The 23,569-nt window shown below is 41.1% G+C and overlaps 1 protein-coding gene across 14 annotated transcripts in view; it reads right to left on the reverse strand.

Annotated features, from left to right (window-relative positions):
- ESRRG (estrogen related receptor gamma) overlaps positions 1–23,569 on the reverse strand; it is a 1,015,505-nt gene that overhangs the window by 110,152 nt on the left and 881,784 nt on the right. The gene's annotated exons all lie outside the window — the stretch shown is intronic.

The raw sequence follows: 23,569 nt of genomic DNA on the forward strand, positions 1-23,569 counted from the left end.
AACCTCATTCTATCCACTCTGGAATTTCCCCTCGGCTGAAAGAGACTCACCTTATGTTATTTAAACATCTCCATTATATCTCCCCTCTCCCACCTTTTCTCCAAAGTATACATATTGAGATCTTTAAGTCTGTCCCTGTATGCCTTATGACATAGACCACTGCCCATTTTAGTAGCCTTTCTCTGGACTGACTTCATCCTGTTTAGATCTTTTTGACAGTGCAGTCTCCAGAATTGTACACACTATTCTAAATGAAGTCTCACCAAAGTCTTATATAGGGGCATCAATACCTCAGTTTTCCTACTGGCCATTCTTCTCCCTATGCATTCAAACATCCTTCTAGCTTTCGTTGTTGCCTATGACAAGTAGATATCAGACCTTAGGCAGAAAGAAGAGCATCTCCCCCATCCTCATGTACTGACCATTTATGTCTTCCTTTCCTATCATAGATTGTACTTCTCCCCTTATCATTATGTCTCTATATGTCATTAATGTCTTTTGGTTTTAATGTTATCCCCTTTGTTTTTAATAGTTATCATATTGTACACCGCTTAGACAGTTTTTTAAGCGATATATCAAATTTTAAATAAAATTTGAAAACTTTTTAACCTGTCTGGCTGCGTAGCATGCTAGTGGACATTTACGGCCTCTTTTACAAAGCTGCATGGCTACGGCCCTGAAGCCCTTTAAATCTCTATGGGCTTCGGGGCCATTAGCGCAGCGAAGCTGCTAGCGCAGCTTGGTAAAAGAGGCCGTAAGTGTGTTCTAAGTGCCATGTTGTCCACAAGTACAAAATAGGAGATGCAGCATTTAGCACACAGTAAACTTTTGTAAAAATGTCCCTATGTTACCAGGAGAAATTGAACAGCATTATCCGCGTCCTCCCTTGGTCTAGTTTAACTTAGGTGGTTACATGCTAAATACTGCACTTAACCCTATAAGGGCTGACCGCACATGGATATTCAATGATGGTGCCTGGCCATGACTCAGCTTTGAAAATCCAGGCATAATGCCAGCGGAAGCCAAAAAATGTTGGTTTGTTTGTTAGCCTCTGGAACAGCATTCCTCATATCAGCCTACTGCCTTCTAAGTCCCAGGATATATTCTGAGATGGATTCCTTTCAGGAACATCAAAGTGTTTCCTCTACAGTTTGAGAACATTGAGCAGTGATCAGGGAATAAACAAGCCACTATAAGATAGGCCAAGTTTGCAGATAAAGACACTGGATCACAGGCCTGAAGGAGTGATTCACAGAAGCAGTATCAAAGCCTGAAGTTTTTCTGAGGTTCATGAAAAAAACAGTGACATTGCAAGTAGAGACAATCAGTGATGGAATTTCAGGATCTAGGCTCCTAGGTGTGGGCCATCCTATGGTTATGAATATTGTGTGGGTCCATCCATAAGCCTCTTGATATTGCATATTGCAGATATTCTATGGGCTTCTTTTAAAACTTGCTGTCTTTTAACTTCACAAATAGTCTGTGACTTAGACAATCTATGATCTGAAAAACTCAAGACATTTCCTAAATAATAGCAGATTATACAGTGATCTAGCATGAGCCCCAATGAAGCTTATTAACAAAATTTTGGAACAGGACCCAAATTCTATTATCAAATAACCCAGACCCCTTTTAAGTACTAATTCATTGCAGGCTAGTTTGTGGCCCACAAATGTTACTCCTGTTTGTGGTCCTTGCCAGAGGTTCATCAGACTGCTCTTCATTGAGGGAACCCAGTTTGGTTCTCTGATGGCCTGTGAGATGATGGCTATGAGCTACTATAGATTGTCCAGGATCAGCTGCCTTGTTTTAAGAATGGTATAGCCAAAGCTAACACTAATTCACCAAAAACATTCATTCAATATATGCCAGAGAAAGGGTCACAAAATTTTTATCATGTCAATACTTCTTCATTCAGGTAAATGGAGAAAAAAGATCTCAGTATCCCTAGAGCTATAGAGTAAACTAATATCTCCAAGATATGCCTACTTCAGCCATAAACCTGACATAGGAAATACATCCCTGGTCAAAAAAAACCCTCCATTACCAGAATAAATAGTTATATAACCGATTCTTCAAAATTATACCTTTTTCTTAAGTAGGTTATGTTAGCCAAGTGTTCAAAATTCCTCCTTAAAGTATAGAACTTTTTTTTCACTTATCTGCAGATACATATATCCCATCTCCAGCAGAAAAAATGTTCTTAGCAGAGATCTAAGTCCTGAACCCCATCTGAATTAAGGAGGATGTGTCAGTGGGGTGGCAGCAGGAGGAATTGGGCACTCCTCCTGCCGCAGACATTTGGGGGTGGGGTGGCTGGGTAGTCTTTGCAGGGGGGTGGGACGGGTCCCTGCCACTGCCGCTAAACTGATCGCAGCAGGGAGGTCCCTTGCCGATCAGTTCAGTGGCCGCGCTTACTTGAAGGCGCCTTCCACTGGCATAGGGAGGCGCCTAGGGTGACCTAAGCTTGCCTAAGGCCACTTCCGGGCAAAACCACACCCACACCTAGCCTTAGGCAAGGTTAGGCGGCCCTACATGCTTCACTAGGTTCACAGAGGCGCCTATAATGTAGGTGGCCTGCCTCGGGAGGGTTTGTTTTTTTCCAAAAAACGTGTGTCTTGGTTGGCTTTTAGGCAGCGGTAGGCCGCCTAAAATCAGGACGCCGTTTATAGAATTTGCTCCTAAGTGACTTGCCCAGGGTCATAAGGAGCTGCACTAGAAATGAAACCCAGTTCCCCAGGATCTTAGTCCAGTATACTAACCATTAGGTTACTCCATTATTGCAATACTTGTGAATTTCCATCTTCTCCAGCTAAATTCACAGGGAACAATGACACAGTTCTAATATTTAAGATTTTTTTTTGATAGCATGGCTATGAATAATGAATTCTTTCAAAATTTTGAGGTTAAGAGAATAGATGGTTGCTCTTTCATTAAGGCTTAAAAACTTAGGAATATACAGTAGATGTTATTTTCTGTCATGCTTATTTGTATGAGCTTATTGTGTTCTCCATCACTTAATGTAAGAGAATACTGACAATTTTACTGAATGCGAGTAAAGCATATATTACAGATGTGATTCAAAAACTGTGGACGTGCAATTACCATGATAGTAAAAGACTTCCCTTTGTGCAAAAAACTAATACAAAATATGTAAATTTTCTATTTTCATTAACATTCCTCTCTCTGCTGCACTTTGGATCCAGAATTTGCTCTGTGAATATGTTTACATTAGCTTGTACAGCTTACTCTATATAGATCAGCTAATGTGAGCTATGTGTCATCAAGCTGAAAATGAAGCCGCTTCAGTGCCTAAGCACCTTCTATTTATTTTTCTTTCTTTCTTTCCTTTTTTCCCCTTTTCTTTTTGCTAACGAGAAGTTACTCGAGGATATTTTAATCTGACACAAAGCACAACAATAGATTCGACTACTGGCTTGATAATCTCCTTATCACGCCCGGTGAAACCTAGCTTCAGCATTGGACTGAGCCTCTGTTACTCCTTGCAGCCCTATTCTGCAAAGGCTAACAATGGAGACAGAGAATGAAGTGGTGTGTGGAAGTACCTCCATATCTACATAAAAGAGATTAGAAGCGACAGCGTTCCATTTTACAGCTCAATCATATTGTGTTAGCATGCGCTTATCCAAGCGCAGCTGAAATTGAAAGAGAAATAAAAAGAGTCAGGCAAGATAGGAACCAGAAAAGCGAGGCATGAGCAATTTCCAGAGAAATAAAAGGATGCTAATGGTGGCGCCCTGTCATTCTTAAAAAGGGCTATTAGGGCACTGTCATCTGTTCTTGTGCCCTTAACCTCCTCCAGCTAAAGTCAAGCATTCCCTAATGCTATTGTGAACTTCTTTTTCTGATAAAGAATTGTCATGTTTCATAACACATTTCCCATTTATTTGATTTATTAATGGACTAATTCTATTTACAGATAAAACCATTTTATTACGTGTATTTTCCTTAGCATAGTTTAATAGGACAGATTTATCCTGTGAAAGGAAGTACAGTACAGAATGCGATCCTGCTCTGGAATTCTTTCAGACCTGAACCTCGTCTTTATGAAGCAAACTTGCAGAGGATGAATATGAGGATGTGTTATGACGCACTGGATAATCACAATATAACATGGCCTCTTAATGCTGTGTAATTTTTTAAAAACTCATTTAGGAGACACACTTACCTTTCAAATTCTATATATGGTGCCTAAAAAAATCAGTGCCAATCAAGACACTCACCATATAAAAAATAATGCTGAGCGCTCTTATATGTCACAACCATGCTCCTCCCCTGGTCATGCCCCCCTTTTGAGACTCGTGCATTAGAATTTACATGCACCATTCTATAGAATGCACTTAGGGCTAGATTCACTAAGCAAACCGATCATGTGGAATGTTTGTTTATGGCCAATCAGGGACTTCCTCAGACTCCTCCCTAAGGAAGTCCCTGATTGGCTGAGGCGCCCCAGGCCTTTCCCAAGGAGGAGCCCGAGGCGACTCAGCCAATCAGGGCCTTAGGCCCCTCCCCATGCATCAAATGATGCATCTGGGCGTGGCCTAAGGTCAGTATCGAGGTGTAGCAGCAGGACTTTTGCCCTTCCTCCTGCTCCCGAAGACCACGGGACTCGGGAGGCCTGAGGAGCAGGAGGGACTGGGCACCCCTCCTGCTCCCACCATTTCTAAAGGTACGGGGAGGGGGTGGGCCGGGCCCGGCCAGCCGGATGGCATACTACAGGGAGGGAGGTGGGCTAGCCAGGCCCGGCCAGGTGGCGTTTGCGATGGCAGGAGGGAGATGGCATCCCTCCTGCCTTGTGTTCGGCAGGACATCGGTGCATGGGGCATTTTTTAGGGGTTTGGGGAGGGAGGAGGCACTTCGGGGGGGGGGGGCTTTTTTATTTTAACTGAGCAGTTATTTTGCATGTGTAATATACGCAAAATATCTGCCCGATTAAAAAAAAATTTTTTTAAAGCCGGCAGAAGCCCTGACAGTAGTGATAGGAGGCTGTTTCTCCTGTCATTACTGTCAGGGCTTTAGCAATCCGTGCAGTCAGTTGGGGGCGTGCCTCTGATCGCCCCCATTTGCATGCAGATGGTTGGCGAATCGGTCGGCCTGCCTCCAATCGCACACGGATAGGAGGGTTAGTGAATCTAGCCCTAATTAGCTCCCATTAGTGCCAATTATTAAATGTTAATTGCCAATTAATTGGTGCTGATCAGCTTGTTAAAAAACAGTAAGTTGCATGCATAAATCTATGCTGTGCACAGAATTGCATGCACAACTTGGGTTGCACAATACTTGTACAGAATCTGGGCCTTAGGACCAGATTCAATAAATGGTACTCAAATATAGGCACCGGGAAAAATCTGTTCTTAGATCTAATCCGTAAATGGTGATCAAGGCTGTGTGCCCTTTACAGAATGGCACCTAGCATGGATTCCTGTGCTCAATTTTGGGCACGAGGATTTATACCTGCTGAAACCTGGTATAAATCTTGGCGTGCAAGTTGGGCATATAACCCTGGTATTCTATAACTCTGCGCCTACATTTTGGGAACACTCCTGACTAACTTACATCCTGACCCACCCATACCGTCCTATGGTTACACCTCCTTTTGGGTGGCATACAATACAATTTAGATTTGCAGTGTATAGAATATCTTGCAGTGCTAATTATCATCAATAATGGATTGTTGCCACCTTGTTAACTTATTAATTTGTGTGCGCACTGCCCTTCGGGCCCAAATTTGACGGCCCACATTTTGGCAATTTATGTACCACTCAGGGCTTAATGCCTGGTTTATCCTGCATTAATTATTAGCATAGAGATGTGTTACGGCGCTTTGTGGTGTTTTTGAAGTTACCATGCTGTAAACTGGGGTTTAAGTGCTTTTTGTGTCTGGGGCATAGTATGGATGTGGAATGGACATGAAAGATGTTTGGCATTTAATAGGCTGCACATACTGTCACTAAGGGTCAGATTCTATAAATAGTACCTAAGTGTGCATGCATTGTAGGTCCCACTCAGCGTGGCTGCCAATCGATCGCTAGGCACAGCTTATAGAATCCCACCTAAAAGCACCTAGGTATGCTTAGGTTTTACTTGGCCTAATTTACTGGTGACTAACTCAGATGCTTAGCGACAACTAAGTTAACCACTCCTTTTCTCCACCCCTACTTTTCAGGCAGGCATCACTAGGTGTCCTAAGAGTTTGGCACTGAACTCCTAACTGGTTATTTTTTTTTTTTTTTATTGGCTGAAATCTATTGTTGGCTTAACGCCAATTAAGCCAATTTTTTAAAAAGTTGAGGGCAGATTCCAAAGTTAGGCGTCACTAGGCATCCTCAATTAGGATGCTTAGCAGTGCCTAATGTAGGTATCCTATACAGAATCTGGCCCTAACTGACTAATGCAGAGTTAATGCAGGACTACCTACTGTCTCTTAAATAAGAAGCCCTAAATGCTTCAACGTGAACTGACAAGCCAATGTTCAAAACTCTGGGAAAAGCGCCGGGAAATACCAAAGAACAGCACAACAAAATAACTTCCCAATGTTTAATAGTAATGGCATGCAAATGATACGCGTGCTGTTAGCACTGAGCATTAAGAAGTTAAGGAGGAGGAAAATGCCTTGTGTGGTAAACTCAGCTCTTGTGCGCATGTGATCGGCACACTCAAAGGTGTTTTCTATACTTTTAAATATCAGCTTTCCAATTTTTTTTTACATGGAAGGCTTATATTTAAGCTGCAAACAGGCGCCAATGTGTGCTTTCAGTTTCGGGTTTGCTCTGAATCACACATTTTCATCTCATTGCCGCTGCCAGAGTTTAGGGGATCGCACAAGCTTCCTTCTGCTTCTAAATTAAATTAAAACCATCAGATTTTAAAGACAGAATCATCCTAAAGCCTGCTCCAAGCAGGCGTTAGGTTTTCAGCGGTAAGGTTTTGTGTGCTGTTCTCTGAGCATTGGGAATGAATAGGAAATGACTTTATTAACATTCATTTGACTACATATGCATGCTATTTGTGCTAATCTTTGGCACACACATCAGCTCTCATGCTAGAGCCCTCCGAGTATTCTGCGCTCACTTACGCCGGCTGTAGTCCAGTGCTAATCATCTCTAGCGCCCAGGTTTGGTTTTGAACATCTGCCCACGGGAGCAGGTACTGCGCTTTAATCTAAATGTTAATGCATAGCCCATATTCAAAAATAATGGGAATGCCCTCAATCATTGCCATGTTAAATTTGCAGCTATTGCTTGGGGAAAACAAAAATCTTTATGTTAAGCTGTGATAACTGCAAATTATACATCTGTAAGCTTAAAAGCTATTGAAGAAGTACATGCAGATATGTGAACTATTTTTCTATTCGGGGGAGGGGGGGGCTCACATTCTAAGTTTGTATCTGAGGCAATAAAGGGTTAAGTGGCTTGCTTAAGATCTGAAGGAGCAGTGGTGGGATTTGAACTGGGCTCCCCTGGTTCTAACCCTCAGGCTATTCTTCCACTCCTACTACTGGGACTTTTTATTATTATTAATCACCTTTATAGTAATTTCTATTAATGTTACATTTAAAATGCTCTTTAAGACAATAAGCAACATCTTGTATTTTTAAGTAATGGAAATGCAAAGTGCTCACACTTATTAAATGAAATAATGCTAGTGACCTGCAATAATGCAAAAACGTTCTTGCCTTTGTGCCTATCAATCTTATAACTGTTGCTTTTCTCTTATTTTTCTGCTTTCACATTTTCTTTGTTCACTCTATAGTATGTTCCCACCTCCCTCCTCTTGTCAATGAAATTACACTGGCATCCAAAGGAAAGACTGTGTTTAACAGCGGGACAACACCAATGCAGGTTGTTCTGCAACTCTCTGCCATTGACAATCATTTTAAGTCTTTGTAGGCTGTTATCTGTTATTGTTCTCAAGTTCAACATCATTATATCACTCAAAACCAGACTGAAACTACTGTGCTTTGACCCCCTGACATTTGCCCTTTGCTAAGTAAGATCCTCTCTTCAATTTGATTACGCTATGTTATCTAAAACCAAATGGAACATCCATAGATTTATCATTTTTTTTTGTTTGTTTAATGAACTTATTTATAAGCTTTTCTAACATTTAAAGCATGGAACACTACAAATACCAGAAACAGAATTGCAGCTATGAAATAATCCAGCAACCCCGACTCAATAAAGCATATCCCTCAATAACATTATCTCACACTTTCTCTTAATCTCCACCCCCCCCCCCCAAGAGCCCTGAGGAGCAGCCACGATTTCAGAATCTTCTGAAAACAAAGATACCGTATTTTTCGTTCCATAAGATGCACTTTTTTCAACCCAAAAGTGGGTGGAAATCTCGGTGCGTCTTATGAAGCGAAGGTGCAAAATTTGAATCCCCCGCACAGCTGCAGCACCTCCCCCCGCACACTAGCTACACCACCTTGTTAAACACTGCCCGCTGGCCCCCCCGTACAATTTCAAAACACCCCCCCACACCGTACCACCTTTCAGCACCGCTCATCACCCCCCCTGTACAATTATAAAATAACATCCCCCGCGCCGCACTACCTTTTTTTTTAAACAACCCCCCCTGCTGTCGTCGCCTCCGCCAAACCTTTTTCCAAGCCTGGTAGTCCAGCATACGGCTCTTTATTTCCCAGCAGTAGGCGCACGAGTCAGGAGCGCAGCGGTCAGGGCCAAGCTTTACATACTCCCGCTTGGGCCCACGATGCTTTCCGAATGGCTGGCTGCAGTTCTTGTGAGACTCGCCATTCAGAAAATGGCACAGGCCCAAGCGGGAGCGTGTAAAGCTTGGCCCTGACCGCCGCGCTCCTGAATTGTGCGCCTGCTGCCTGGAAATAGTAAGGAGCCGTCAAAGGAGGGAGGAAAGAATTTAAAAAAGGTACAGGGTTTAAATAAAAAAAAGGTATGGGGGTATGATTAAAAGGGTAAAAGGGGGAATAATTAAAGGTACAAGGGGATGATTAAAGGTACAGGGGAATGATTAAAAAAGGTACTGGGGGGATGTGGGGGGATGATTTAAGGTACTGGGGGATACATGGGGGGTATGGGGCCTGCCTGTCACTAGGCCACTAGGCCTGCCTGCCCTGTGCCCTGTCCCGGCCTACCACTAGACCATCAGAAGAGGGGACAGGGTACAGAGCCTGGAAGGGAGTTTGGAGTTGGGTGCAGAACCTGGCAGGGAGAATTTGCTTCAGAATGTTTTTATTCTTGTTTTCCTCCTCTAAATCTAGGGTGCGTCTTATGGTCAGGTGCATCTTATGGAGTGAAAAATACGTTAATCTTTTTTCTAATTGGACCTCAGTGGGAAGAGATGCCCATAGCTTAAGCCCAGCATTATCAAGCACTCACTAGTTTAACCAGGTAACTTTATTGAGAAGACTGTAGCAGCAGTGTCATAAAACAAGGCATCAACTCTTCACTAAGAAATTGAGAATCTTTCAGTTTATCATTTATTTCCATTTGATATACTGCTGTATATAAAGTATCATCAAATTAATTTACAATATGGCTGGGATATAGTTTTACTGGGCTATAATCTGTTCAGGATATACAGGGTAGGAAGAAAAGTAGAGGAAGTGGATTATATATTAAAAATCATATTAAAGCCACACAATTGCAGAATCTGCAGGGTAAGGAAGAGACACTTTGGGTCAATCTGGAAAGAGGGAAGGAGGGAAAGGAGAATGTATTGACAATGGTGTGATATACAGGCCTCCTTCACAGACAGAAATGGACAGAGATTTAATAGTAGATATTCAGAATATAGCTATAAAAGGGGAAGTATTACTAATAGGTGATTTTAATATGCCAGATGTTGACTGGGGTTTCCCTACTACAGGGTCTCCTAGAAGTAGGGAGATCCTGGATTCTCTATAAGAACTGTTCTAGCAGATGGTAATGGAACCCATGCAGGATGGGGCCATACTGGACTTACCCCCTCTTTTACTAAGGTGCGCTAGCCGATTTAGCGCATGCTAAATGCTAAAACGTCCATAGAATATAATGGACGCATTAGCATTTAGTGTGCCTTAGTAAAAGGACCCCTTAGTGCTTACAAATGGGGAAAGTGTTTCTGATTTTACAGTGGGTGACCATCTGACATCCAGCGATCACCACATGGTGTGGTTTAATACAGGCAGTATAGAGAGGTCTCATTTGAAAGAGAAGGTTCTAGACGTTTAAAAAAACTGTTCAGATGGGGGATTACATCAAAGAAATGTTGTCGGGATGGGAACATCTGGAAGAAGTAGAAATGTAGTGGGCAAAACTGAAAGGAGTTATTGTAAGGGTGACAAATCTTTTTGGAAGGAAATTAAGTAAACATAAGAAAAAAAGAAGGCTGCTTTGGTTCTCAAATATAGTAGCTGAGAAGGAAAGGAATAAGAGGTTACCTTTCATAAACTACAAAAGATTGCAGAAAGAGGAAGACAGACAAAAATATCTAGAAAAGTTAACAGAGGCTGGTTGAGTAGTCAGAAAAACAAAGATGCAAATAGAAAAAAAAAAATAGCCGACACTGTAAAATGGAGTGGACAAGACTTTTTTTTAGATATCCTAGAAGAAGTGCAAAAGTGGCATTGTGAGACTCAAAGGTGAAGAGGAGAAATATGTAGAAGCTGATAAAGATAAGGCTGAATTGCTTAACAAATATTTTTGTTCTGTGCTCACAACTGAAGTGCCAGGAGCAAGACCACAGAAGTCAAACACTAATAGGAAAGGAGGTATGGTAGACATCAGAACATAAGAATTGCGATACTGGGACAGACTGAAGGTTCATCAAGCCCAGTACCCTGTATCAAATAGTGGCCAACTCAGGTCAGCTAGATTCCAAATAATAAAACAGATTTTGTGTTGCTTATCTTAAGAATATGCAGTGGATTTCTCCAAGCCATCTTAATAATGGTATATGGACTTCCCTTTTATGAATTTATCCAAACCTTTTTTAAACCCCGCTATTCTAACTACTTTCACCACATTCTCCAGCAATGAATTCTGGAATTTAATCAGACATTGTGTGAAGAAATATTTCCTATGGTTTGTTTTAAATCTACTACTTAGTAGCTTCATCACGTGCCCCCTAGACCTAATATTTTTGGAAAGAGTAAACAAGCGATTCACATCTACCCGTTCCACTCCACTCAGTATTTTATAGACCTCTATTATATCATCTATTATATCATTGAGCCATCTCTTCTTCAAGCTGAAGAACCCTAGCTGCTTTTTTACCCTTTCCTCATAGTGAAGTCATCGTATCCCTTTTATCATTTTCATTGTCCTTCTCTGAACCTTTTCTAATTCTGCTGTATCTTTTCTGAGATATGGTGACTAGAATTGCACACAGTAATCGGAGTGTGGTCATACCATAGAGCAGTGGTCTCAAACGCGCAGCTAGGGGGCTACATGTGGCCCGCCAGGTACTATTTTGAAGCCCTCAATATTTTTATCATAATCACAAAAGAAAAATAAAACAGTTTCTTGATCATATGTCTATTTAGCTATAAATGACAATATTATTATTAAGACAGCCAAAAGGAAAGATTTATAAACTATAAAGAGGTTTACCTCATGCAAAATTATCATTTCTTTAATAAGACATTAACTATTTTTTTTCTGAGGCCCTCCAAGTGCCTACAAATCCAAAATGTGGCCCTGCAAAGGGTTTGAGTTTGAGACCACTGCCATAGAGCAATACAAGGGCATTAAAACATTTTCATCTTTGTTTTCCATTCCTTTCCTGGTAATTTCTATTTACTTTCTTAGCCACCACCGCACATTGAGCTGACGGTTTTACCACTGTCACTTGTACTTTTCCAGCTTTCTTTACTTGAAAAACCGATGGATATGGGTTTGGGCACAATTTGCATTCTATTTCTGCTTTGGCCAAGACCATGAGAATGTGATTTATGATATAATGTTGAGGGTAAAAGCTTTAGAAAAAGTCTTCTGCTAGACAAAAAATTATGTTAACATTGCATGAATCTGTGGCCTCAAAAGGAGATAATTGTGAACAGCTATTGGGACAGACAGACTATCCAAAAGGCTAATGTAAAGGATGTTTCTGAATTAAGATTTAAAGTGGAAACAATAGAAAATATGGGGTCCCTTTACTAAGGCGTGCTAACCGATTTAGCTAAGGCACCCATAGAAAATAATGGGCACTTTAGCATTTAGCACAGGGGTAGGGAACTCCAGTTCTTGAGAGCCTTATTCCAGTCGGGTTTTCAGGATTTCCCCAATGAATATGCATGAGATCTATTTGCATGCACTGCTTTCAATGCATATTCATTGGGGAAATCCTGGAAACCTGACTGGAATACGGCTCTCGAGGACCGGAGTCCCCTACCCCTGATTTAGCTCATGCTAAATCGGTTATTGCAGTGTGCCTTAGTAAAAGGACCCCATATTTATAAGCATGAACTTAACATTCACAAACTTTCCATGGGATATAAAAATTACAGTGAGTGCAATATCTGAGAAATATTGCTCTGGAATTCTCCAGATACTGTTAGAAACAAATGTTTGTTAATCAGATTTATTACTACCTGTTAAAAAGCACCAGAGATATTAATGTGAACTCATGGGAGGGTGATATTACTTTCGATCTGGCTCACACATTTATCTTTGCGACACTGGTGGTGGCATCGGCATCTAATACTGAGAAAGACTGGTTACTTTGTCAATATTTTCACCATAAAGAAAGATCTTTTTTGAGATTGAAACTATTGGCCTTTCCTGATATTTCAAAAGAAACACAGAAAAGATGGTAATATTTGTTGCTTCAGCCTGCTGTAATATAACTGGGAGCTAATTTTTTTTTCTTCAAATATCCATGCAATGCATTATATGAGTATGTACCTGTCTAGCAAATATATATTTTTAGGACCCTACCGATTTGATTGTATTTTTGACTGCTAGAAGAACCTCAAGAGTAGTTATCTCTTAAGACATTAAAAGCTACTGTGCTTTTAATGTCTGGGATCTACGCCTAATTTAGGTTCAGTTTGTATAAATCCTCGTGCCCACAGTTGAGCATGGATTCAAGTACTAAGAGCTATTAACATATCATATCATAACATAACATATTAGCTGATGGCAGATAAAAACCAGTGTCTATTCCCCTTTCTCTCTCCCCTCCAGTGTCTGCTCCCCTTTCTCTCCTCCTGACTTCATTCTAGCGTCTGCTCCCTCTCTCTCCATTTTCAGCATCTGTTCCCCTCTCTCACTTTCTACTTCCAACCAGTATTTGCTCCCCTATCTCTCCCCTTCCCACTTCCATCCAGCGTCTGCTCCTCCCTATTCACTTCCCTTCGGCGTCTGCTCCCCTCTCTCTCCCCTTCTCACTTTCCTTTAGCATCTGTTACCCTTCCCCCCTCTCCCCTTAGAGTTAGTGAGATACTGGAAGGGATGAGGGAAAGAGGTGTCAAGCTTTAGGTAGAAACAATGAAAGGGAAATTGAGGACTGGAAAGTAAGAAAGTAGACGAGGTAGAAAACAAATTTAGAAGGAAGAGCAGAAAAGGAAAGGAAAGGGAGAGGAGAGAGAGATACCAGAGCATTGGGGAAGGGGAGGAGACAGATACCAGATCTGAAGGGGGGAAAGGAGGAGAGAGATGGTAAAAAACACATGGTGGAGGGAGTGAAAGATGGAAGGGAAGAAGACAGAGATGCTAGACCATGGGGGGAGCAGAGAGAAGAAGATGGTGCCAGAACCGATTGGGGGGCGGGGGGGGGGGAGTGAGAGAGAGATTGAAGGGAGAGGTGGACAGTTTCTGGTAGAGGCATAGAAATAGAGCAGATGCCATATGGAAGAGGCAGAGAGAAGGCAGACAGTGGATGGAAGAAAGAGAATGACTAGAAGATGAGGAAAGCAGAAACCAGATGACAAAGGTAAAAAAAAAATTATATATATTTTTTTTCTTATTGCTTTAGGATAAAATAGTATTGTAGCTGTGTTGATAAACGTTTATAAACAAAACCCTGCTAGCTAAAGATCTCTTCCTCTAGTTCGGCACCCAGAACTCTGATTTATAAAATGACAATTGTATAGAATATTGTTTCTTTTTATACTTTAATAAAATAAGTTCAGTATAAAACTATTTGAGGCTTGTGCGGATGGTATCAGGTTTGTTGGAACGGGACGGGGACAGAGCTCGCGGGGACAGGGCAAGGATGGAGACCAAGCTCACGGGGATGGGGTGGGGACTGAGTTCGTGGGGACGGGGCGGAGAAGGGGACAAATTTTTTCCCTGTGTCATTCTCTAGCATTTAGCACATGCTAAATCCATTAGTGCACCTTAGTAAAAGGAGCCCTGTATAAACAGAGGTGAGGAGATCATATGACACATGGCTCATTAAAATGTTAATAAATGGGTCAAAAAAAATCACAATTTTAAAAGGGCAAATTACCCAAAAACTAAAATGAAAGTAAAAATGCCTAATGGAATTGAAAACCAAAAACAAAAACATTTCTTACCTGAAAAACTAGTCAAAAATATTTGTTTTAATGAAGACTTGATGGAAACTGCTTGCCTGTATAAATAGGGTTAAAATTGTGCCAATGATGGCAAATGTGACCCCCATGTGGGGTCAAATTCTGAAAACTTATAAAAACACTGTTAAAATGTTAAGGAAACTTTGTTTTTCTAAGCATTTTAATTAATAAGTAATGGTGTCATCTATATGACCTCCCCACCTCTGTTCACATACTCTTTTAAAGAAAAGATTCAACCTACCAACAGGTTTATTTAGAGTGTTATTATAAAGCTTTTTTGCCTCTCTGAATTGTAATATTGTCCAATCTGCCTACTTCCAGTGCAGAATGCATTAAGGGCCAAATTCTATATATATTACCAAAAACAGCAGTGCCAAAAAGGATGTTGCTTAGTGCAATTCTATGAAACCGCTCTGAAGTTAGGTGCAGTCTATAGACCCGCCCACGTGACTAACATTGAGGCACACCCTTTTAGGCCAATGAAAGCCAGGGCTAAATATCTGCACCTAAGTTGTGGGCATTTTCTATAACAGAGGAAGAAATGTTAGATTTGTAGCAATGAATTAAGAACTAATTCCACACCCAAATTTTGGCATGGAAATGTGTTCCAGTGGATACAAGATACCACAATGGAGCTGAAAAGGCAGATTAGCGCAGAAATGCACTTACGTAACCAGTTATAAGCTACTCACCGGCTAATGGCGCAACTGATTTTCACTACTTCTTGACTGACTTTGGGCTCCTTTTACAAAGCCGCGCTAGGGCCTTAGCGGAATAGCACATGCTAAATTGCCGTGCGTGCTAGCCGCTACTGCCTCCTTTTCAGCAAGTGGTAGATTTTTGGCTAGCGCACGCTAATCTGGTGCATGCGCTAAAACGCTTAGCACACCTTCGTAAAAGGAGCTCTTTGTCTTATCTTTAGCTTTCCTACTGTGCTTTTCTCCTCTAATTGCTCTCTCAATGTACCTCCCATGGCTCCATTGTGCAGTACCAATCTACCTCCTTCTCTACTCAGAACGGAAATCTCTTACCTCGAGAAATCCCAAACGTCTTACTTTCCCTCTACTGCAACCTAATATTGTAATACTTATCCCAGGTTTACAGCAATTTACTCACCTGTTCTCTTTTTCTTACTGTAAGTCACCTTGAACCTTTGTAGGCATGGTGCGACACACAAATATCAGATTAGATTAGATAGGTTATCGCCTAAGTTTATCCACGAGCAGCTGCACAGGGGGCATTCCCATGGGACAAACATGGGCAGCTCAGGGGGGGTTCTAGAAAACTGTGTGCAGAATTATAAAATACCGTGGATGAACACCCAACTTGCATGCCAGGATTTACACCTGGTTGCGGTTGGTGTACGTGCAAATGCCCAAAGTTGTGTGTGGAATCCAACGCCCAATGTCGTTCTATAAACAGCACTCGTTCTATAGTGCCCTTTATAGAATAGTAGTGGATGGTGATTTTTTTTCAGAGCTCATATTTGGGCACCAGTTCCTGAATTTGGCCTTTAAAGTACTGCTACTGCCTCTAGCCCCGTTTAAATGAAAAGAAGCACCTAAGTTTAGATATTCTGTCCTACTCAGTTTTGAAAGAATGCACCTTTTGGAAACTGACTTCCTTAGGTCGCACTATAAGCAGAACACTACAGTTGATATCTCATTTGTTGCCAAAACTATTAATAAAAAAAAGTTTTGGATGAGGTGACAGGCTTAAATATTTACAAGTGATAAACCCGTGTTATCCAATAGCAGTTCCTATTAGCTACTTTACCCAGGTTCCAAATTCATGCCCCAAAGGAGGTCAAGTTTCAGGGAGTCAGTCCCTCTTCCTTCCCTCCTACCATACTCTACAGCTTCTCAATTTCAGTCAAAAAAGCCAAGGGAGGACTGTTAGACTCAGACCTCAGACACGATCGTTGCCAGAACGGCTTAGAAGCTAGAGACAAAGATTGAAGCAGGGCTACAAATTGGTTGGTTTGTTGCCTTTAAATCAAAGTTGCACTTACAAGCTCACAAACAGAACAGATAAAAGGTTCTGGTCGTTCACAGTATGTGAGTTTTGGCTTTATTACTCCATTTAGATTTCCTGACGTGGGCATGCTCCAAAGATGGAGCTGAAAGCTCACCTATTTAATGAGATTTGACTTAATTTTGGGCTGCTTTATTAGCAGGAGTGTAAGACAAAGTAGCTGGTATGATCCAGAGTGATGTTTAAATTAGTTTACAATTTGCTTGGGCTCATCTAGCACTCCTCTGAACAAAGCCATTCAGAAATGTCAGCTGTGCTCCTAACCACTGTAACAAATTGTTGCCTGCAGGCCGCACACCTAATGACTTCAAATTAGCTTCAGTGCGACATTGCCTGACAGTTCGTTACGACTGTTAGCAACATAGCTGGTGTATCATGACCAATAAATTGGTTTCAGTTGGAGCCGGGAAAGGGGTTTCTATCCATTTGATTAAAGAAATTATTGTGGCGTTCAAAGCACAAAGACAAACTAGTTTAAGGAAAGAGAAATAAGCTAACTGTACCAGAAACACATTTACCCATCATTCTCAAGCCTGGGTGTCTTTTTTTTTTTTTTTTTTTTTCCTACTTCCTACGCCTTGCCATCTTAGTTTCATCCATACATGACTAGTAATATTTGGGGCAGAAGGCTTGTGCTCTCTGTTATGCGACCGTTCTGCAGAACTTCACTGTTTGTGAACTGTAGCAAAACAGGCCATCAGCGTATTCATTTGAGTTCTGCACTAGAGAATGACACGGTGACAAAATTCATCACCGTTCCCGTCCCCGCGGATAACCATCTTCATGTCATTCTTTAAGGAGAGAGGGGAAGAATCAGAGTATGAATGGCCACAACCACTGACCCGCAAGCTTTGCTGTGAAGAATGCTGGTGTAGAGGGACTGAGGTTGAGATAGACACTACAGAATGACAGTTTCTGGTATCCAGAGCAGAGATTATGATGTCATAATGCCTCATTCCACCAGTGCCTAAGAGCCAATCACATCAGTGATGTCATAATGGCTTCATTATCCTTGGCTCACATAAGAATCAGAGTATGAATGGCCACAACCACTGACCCACAAGCTTTGCTTTGAACAATGCTGGTGTAGAAGGACTGAGGTTGAAATAGACACTAGAAAATGACATGGGATTATTTTCTGCGGTTATCCGCAGGGACGGGAACGTTGATGAATTTTGTCACCGTGTCATTCTCTATTCTGCACAAATACGATAATTTTATACAGTTGGCACTAGCATTTACGCATCTGTTACACATACAAAAGGCTGCCTATGCACTATTCTGTAACTTTGCACATATCTCCGATAGGGATGGATCTTAATTGTGAGCCCCTGGGCCAACTAGTGCATAGCCCCCACCCCCCACTCCCAGCCATAGCTGCCAGGACATACACTTCTCCCTCCGTATTCACGGTTTCAGCATTCGCGGTTTCGAATATTCACGGTTTTTAGCTTGCTGGCTCCTCCCCCAAATCATATCAGCTTGCATAGAGAAATCGCTGATTCCAAGCGTTTACAGAGAAAATCGCTGATTCCCAGCACTTTGTTCACCGTGTTTTGCCTCTCCTTCAGAAACAAGCCAGTTCTCCCACCATGTTATTCGCGGTTTCACCATATTCATGATGGTTTTTAATAGAAAACAACAAATAACATATAAAAAAGTTATTTGCAGTTCTGTTAATCCTCTATCACAGTGAATACAGAGGGAGAAGTATACATACAATATACTGGTACATGCACTTCAAGGCTTACAATGACATAAGCGGAAGTAGATTGCATAAAGCAAGAAACAGTCTAAGTAGATATTGGTAGAAGGAAGAAAAGAAAATATTTTCCTTGGTCAAGTTACTATTAGAGTTATAGGGCACTGATACAAGCATTAAGTGATAAAAGTAAAAATTTCAGCAGATTTAAAAAATAGATTTATCATGTTCCTGAAAACATAGATTATAAAGGTAGGCTGCTAGAGAAAGGACCCCCCGTCCCCAAGACGTAAGCCCCTAGGCCTGGGCTCAGTAAACCTGTGCAGGGATCCATCTCTGGTGATAGTGTGTAGTTTGCAGGTTAGAATAATAATAATAATAATAATAACTTTATTCTTATATACCGCCAACAATCTTGCGACTTCTAGGCGGTTTACAATGAAGAGAAACTGTACAGACAGCGAATTACAGAGTATAGCATTGAACATCTAGTGATAGTAACAGAAGAGTTACAGGGTCTGTGTATTACACGGTTTCACAATGAGTAGCATTATACAGTCGACGATATTTAGAGCATAAGTAGGAGAAGAGAAAGGAGATTGCGCTTTGAGTTACAAAGGTGCAAGACTGCGAAGGTGAAAAAGATAACATAAGATGTTGATGAGAAGTAAGTTGTTAACTTGGTACATTTGAACGAAGGACGGGCACCAGTGGGAAAAACTGGTAACAATTAAAGATAGAAATTTTGGCAGAAGCGGGTAGACGGACTCCTGTAGGTGGAGTCTAAACAGAGTGTGGAAAGGGTACATATTTATGCATGAAACTTAGAGAATACTCTATGTATCTCAATATGCCAATGTATCTTAAGAATATAGGCATAAGCACACCGATAGCCCCTACTCTACCACTTTGTTAGACCTTCGTCTTTTCTATATGGTTGACATTCTGAGACTAGATTTCCACAGTTTTCAAGAAATGCTTTATTTCCTTGAGGTCAGTTAAATTTCTTTGTAAAGTTCTTGATTTTGCTGCATTGCATTCCCTGATACATGCATGTCTATTTTCTAGATCAACTTATTGTAATAGAATCTATGCAGGTCTCCCAGCTTCCCAAATTAAGCATTTACAGACTATGAAAAATGTGCAGTTAATCAAATTACATTGGTTGCTTGTTTCTTTTCACATTTTATTTAAGATATTTTGACACACAGGGGCTGATTCTGTAAGCGGTGCCTGCTGTGGCAGGCGCCTGCCGCAGGTCAATCAAGCATATACTTCTAACAATTTGCGACCTATATCAATTCTTTAGTCAAATTTCTTCTATTAATGATGTTTTCTATATTATTTTCCTCAATACTTTCTCTCTATTCACTTCTTTTTGTTTGTTTGGATTTTTCCCCTTAATTTTTTTTAATTTGTTTTCCTTTTTTGGGGGGGGGGAGGGGGGTTTAGTTCATACATTTGTTTGGAATTTTTTTAAATTTGAAGTAATCAATGTAATGCATGTTAATTTGCAGATTAACATATGTTAAATCGATATACCATGCACTAAGTTTTCCAAGCCACATTGAATGTGAAATTGAATGTTAAATGCATATCTCAAATTCTTACCACCAGGGGTGTAGCCAGAACTCAGTTTTTTTAGGTGGCCCAGGGATAGACTGGAGGAAGCCAAGTATTTCCTGTCAGTTCTCCTCTTTCCCCTTGCCCTCAAGCGCCACCAATAAAAGAGATTCTTTGCCTGTACTGCAGTAACAGTGAGGAAGCCAGCAGGGTGCTCCATCTTCTAACACCAACACTTGCTCATATGCTCAGTTCAATGCATAACTGAGCATGCACGGAAGTGCCATCAGAGGTGCCCAGAGCACCCTGCCATCTTCGTCACTGCTTCAGCAGTATCAATGAGACTCCAGCAAAGAATCTGTTTGGTTGGTGGGGCTTGGGCATCCCCTCCAGCCATGCATCCAGTGCCATAATGTTAAAGGGGGCTGAGCCAACCAACCAACGCCATCAGAAGCGGAACTCTTTTGTGTATCAAACACAAGATGATAAAGAGTGTATTCAGCCACTTGTGCTTCCTCATCAGCTATGGTGAGGTTTTTTTTAAACAAATTTTTATCTATTCTTATGAGTCTAGAAGTATCTATAAATTAAACTTGTTCTTATCTTCTCAATATAATAAATGTCCAGGATCCAAATTCATGCCCCAAACCTAAGGCAGCGGACAGCATTAAAACTTTATTATATTGAGAAGATACGTTTAATTTATAGATAAATGGCGCCTAAGTGTGACAGACATGTGGCCGATGCCATTTATTTATGCACCAGCCAATTTAGGTACCGTTTATAGAATCAGCCTCCATGTGCCTATTTCCAAAATGCCCCAACTCGCCCGTGCCACTCTCATGGCCACACCCCCTTTTGTATTGCCTATGAGATCTAGCATGCAGTTTTCTAGAACAGTGCGTAGCAAGATGTGCAAGATTTGAAGATTGCAGCGTTTTTTGGGGGGTGCCTGGGCAAGACGTTGTTTTGCTAGTTCTTCCTTATGAACCGAGAGCATTCTTTTTGGGGGGTTTTCAAGTATACTGGCGCCATCCACTGGAATTTATCTATACACCCCTGAAGAAGGCTTTTCAAGCCGAAACACGGACTATGTTGGGGTCTAGGACAAAAAGAACTAAAGACTCTGTAAAGCCTTATGTTTTAGCTATTTATATTTATATTTAGCTTGTCTTATGTTTTAGCTATTTATATTTAAAAATATTGAAGCAACCTAGACGCTTATATTGAACGTAATTCAAGAAAGAAAGTGTTTATAGTGTTTAGTGTTAGGTGGTCTAATGAGAGCAGTACTAGAAATTACAAAATAGACCTCAGAATCCGTAGAATAAATACTCAGGAAGTCAAAGCTTCACCAAAAAGCACGTGTCAATATCATAGGTCCACTCTGGGAAACCAAACTAGAGCAGAAAACCACACTCTAGCAAAAAAACAAACAAACAAAAAAACAAAAAACCCCGGGCTTGAATAAATGTGCTTAAAATAACTTTCAATAACCATAAAACACAAAACCTACAAACTAATAAGAAGGGGGAGCAACCACAACAGAAAAACCCACCATGCTCACACATTCATACCAGAACAAGTCAGCTGATATCCCACACATACAACTTAAGTCAGTTCTGGTCTCCTTATTTTAAAAAAAAAAAATATAGTGGCACTAGAAAAAGTTCAAAGAAGAATGACCAAGATGATAAAGGGGAATGAGGAAAGACTAAAGAGGTTAGGGCTCTTCAGCTTGGAAAAGAGAGGCTGAAGGGAGATATGATTGAAGTCTATAAAATCCTGAGTGGTAGATCGATTTTTTACTGCATCAAGATTTACAAAGACTAGGGAACACTCGATGAAGTTACAGAGTAATGCTTTTAAAACCAATAGGAGGAAATATTTTCACTCGGAGAATAGTTAAGCTCTGGAACATGTTGCCAGAGGATGTTGTAAGAACAGTTAATGTAGCTGGTTTTAAAAAAGGTTTGGTCAAGTTCCTCAAGGAACAGTCCATAGTCTGCTGTTGAGAGAGACATGGGACGGTAGCATGGAATGCTTCTACTATTTGGGTTTTTGACAAGTTCTTGTGACTTGGATTGGCCTCCGTGAAGATGGGATACTGGGCCATTGGTCTGACCCAGTAAAGCTATTCTTATGTGCCCTTTTGCTTTGAAAATCCAGCAGTCAGCGCACTGTATGTACATACTTTTCATTAATGTGGCCAGTTAAAACAATATTCCCCAAGTGGGCAATTTTCATACTGCCTGAAGCCAGATTTTGCTTAATGCTCATTCCTCCCTCTCCTTCCCCACTTAGTCAACCTTCCCTCACTACATCTCCCTTAAGCAACCCTCTTCAGCCTCAGCCATTTCTCTTCAGCCTTAATTTTAGCATTTGATTCTCAGTATCTCCCCTCAAATGTTCAGGCCCTCATTTCATAAGAGTACATCAGCAACTTCCTCATCTCATTTTCCTCCCAGCTGAACTCAGGGGAGCAATTTTAAAAATAATTTTTTATGCAAAAACATGAGGTTTACATATATAAGAGTGCAAGATGTGAACTGATGGCATGTATTTCAACGGAAGCCTGATATAAGTGTGTTCAAGGGTAGGTTTTGGGCAAAGCACAGGCAAAGTTTATGCCTGTATTTTATAAAATAAACATATGCATATCCAGGCATATTTTACATGCTAATATTTACACTTGTTTCTGAGCAGGCACAAATGTCTGTGCCTTCAATCTAGGCACGATTTCTGCTTCTTTGCCCCTAGTATTTCATAAACACGTTTGTGCCTATGTGTTTTTATAAAACAGGCAGGAAATAGGCACCTTTTGGGATGTTTCACTCAGGCAACCTGTACTAGATGCACTAAACACGGTCGCTAAGACCGTGTGAGTCGCTTTTGGCCGATTGTGGAACAGCGATTGATGTTCCAACAAGATTCCATGTAAATAATTTGCATGGAGGTGCCGTAATCCCGACCAACCAGTCACTCTGAAAGTGACTTTAACAAAAGCACAGAGACAGTATGGGGGAAGCCCGAACAGCTGAGTGGCAGGGGAAAACCCAAAGCAGCCTCCTATCACTCAGCTGTTGTTGGGAGTGGGGAGGGGGGATTGCCTTTGTAGGAGGGAGTGAGCATCCCTCCTGCCTCTTTTAGTACTGGGGTCATGGGGGGGGGGGGTCATTTTTTTTTTTTATATGGGCACAACATCTGTGTCCATAGGAAAAAAAATGAAATAAACAGATAGACTTGTCGGCTTCTCAGGGTTGGCTTTTCCGATCCGATTCTTGCATGCAAAGTTGGGGCATCAGCCGGATGGCTGGTTTTAATATTAATGTCCTCATTTGCATGCTAAAATTGGAGAATCAGCGATCGTATGGAAAACCTCGTGGTGAGCCGATTTGTGCATCGGGTCGGCAAATATGATCGATCACTAAACCAGTCAAACCAGTTTAGCGGCAATTGTTAGATGATTGAAGACTTTAGTGCATCTAGCCCCCAGTTCCTCTGTATGTGTATGGGGTGGGATGAAGAGGGGGTGGCAGGGAACTTGAAGATAAAACAAAACTGGGGTTCTGACCAGTTGACTGGAAATGTGGTTGCCTGGTTCTTTGGCAAGAATTATTTTAAAAATGATTGGTCAATGAGAGCATTTATAATGTCAAGTTCCCTTTTTTAAGGATACTGCTTTTTAATATATTGCATAGTGACCGGATGCCTGATAATAATGTCCAATAGCTACATTTTGTTGA

The sequence above is a fragment of the Geotrypetes seraphini genome, chromosome 3 (genome assembly GCF_902459505.1).
Source record: "Geotrypetes seraphini chromosome 3, aGeoSer1.1, whole genome shotgun sequence".
NCBI lineage: Eukaryota > Metazoa > Chordata > Amphibia > Gymnophiona > Dermophiidae > Geotrypetes > Geotrypetes seraphini.